This window comes from Adiantum capillus-veneris, chromosome 25 (genome assembly GCF_014529385.1).
Source record: "Adiantum capillus-veneris isolate H3 chromosome 25, ASM1452938v2, whole genome shotgun sequence".
NCBI lineage: Eukaryota > Viridiplantae > Streptophyta > Polypodiopsida > Polypodiales > Pteridaceae > Adiantum > Adiantum capillus-veneris.
In genome coordinates, this window is record NC_140955.1 from 106,940,708 (window position 1) to 106,942,168 (window position 1,461).

Genomic DNA, 1,461 nt, shown 5'->3' on the forward strand with positions numbered 1-1,461 from the left:
TATTTTGTTTAAAAATCTTTTAGAGCATCCACTTTTTGGCTACTTGAAAACCTTTAGGTTTAAAGAGAGAGAGAGAGAGAGAGAGAGAGAGAGAGAGAGAGAGAGAGAGAGAGAGAGAGAGAGAGAGAGAGAGAGAGAGAGAGAGAGAGAGAGAGAGAGAGAGAGAGAGAATGGATGCATGTTAGCACGAGCATGAAGTTAGAGATAGGGGTCTTCTTTACCCAACAATGAGGTTTCACATCAAGGGGAGAGAGAGAGAGAGAGAGATTCCATCTCTGAGGGGATGGCATGTTTGAGTTCGAATGCACGCCCGTGCACACACACACAGAGGAGTTTCCTTGCAAGTAAAAGAGTGAGGTAAGGCAATTGGCAAGCAAGCTCGCTTCTATGTGTAGCTATGGTGGCCGCTACAGCAAGATCTTCATCAATCTCTTCTTTGCACAATACCGCTCTATCCCCGTCCTCTTCTTTAGCAACTTCTTCCTTGAATTCCTACTCCTCCCTCTCCTTCAACCCCTTCAATGGCTCTTCGCCTCATTTGCATGGCCACCAAGAAGGTCTTTTCCCGCCCTCTTCTTAAAAGAATTTGTGGCTTCCTGGGGTTAGGGGAGGTGGCAACCTTGTCGATCATGAATGGCTTGACAGATCACTTCTTGGTGACTATGGTTTTGATACCCTCCAACTTGGAAAGGACGTAGTTGCCAGTAGTAGTGGGAATCTTTATGGGGCAAGCATGGGGTGGAGTCCCTTGGTTCCAAGTTGGAGCTCAGCCTAGAGAAATTGCTCCATTCTCTTTTGCAATGCTGCTTGTGTGGAGTGGGCTAACCCTTGGTCCTACACAAAAAAGTTGCAAATGCCATAGGTCTCCAAGGATACTTTGGTGGCAAGTTCTTCAACCCTCTTATGTTTCATGATGAATTAAAGAATGGCAAGTACACTCCCACCTACTCTAAGTTGGAGAGGTTAAAGCTCGCAGAGATGAAGCATGCTCTCCTTGCCATGGTTTTTATGCTCTGAAGTCCATTCCATTTAGATCTTCGCTCGGGTTCTACTTTGCTCGGAAAATCTCACTCGGGCTATGTTAAGACTCCTTTCACAGGCCCTGCCTATGACCCTTTTCCTCACACTAAGGGTTCTAGGCAAGGCCTAGGCAAGGGGCTATGTGCCCACATGGTATGGCCCTACCTAGGACCCTTGCCCTTACATGCACAACAAGTTGTGGGTGCAAGCACCCACATATTTAGTTTTTGCAAGCACTTGCAAAAAATCAGGCTCTCTCTTCCTCTATCTCTTCACATGGTATCTTAGACATTAGGGAAATTTTGGCCTCTCAAAAGGGACTTTTAAGGAAATCCATGTCATTGCCTCTCCCTTGTTTCCCCTCCAAAGTGGACGTATAGTAAGATGTTGGTAGCCAAGCTTCAAACTTTGAAAAGGTTGAAGATTTATATTCTACCGGTC

At 45.9% G+C, this 1,461-nt stretch overlaps 1 pseudogene; it reads left to right on the top strand.

The window, feature by feature from the left end:
* Positions 1–397: 397 nt before the first annotated feature.
* LOC147425440 (chlorophyll a-b binding protein CP24 10A, chloroplastic pseudogene) lies at positions 398–1,017 on the top strand (annotated as a pseudogene).
* Positions 1,018–1,461: the final 444 nt, after the last annotated feature.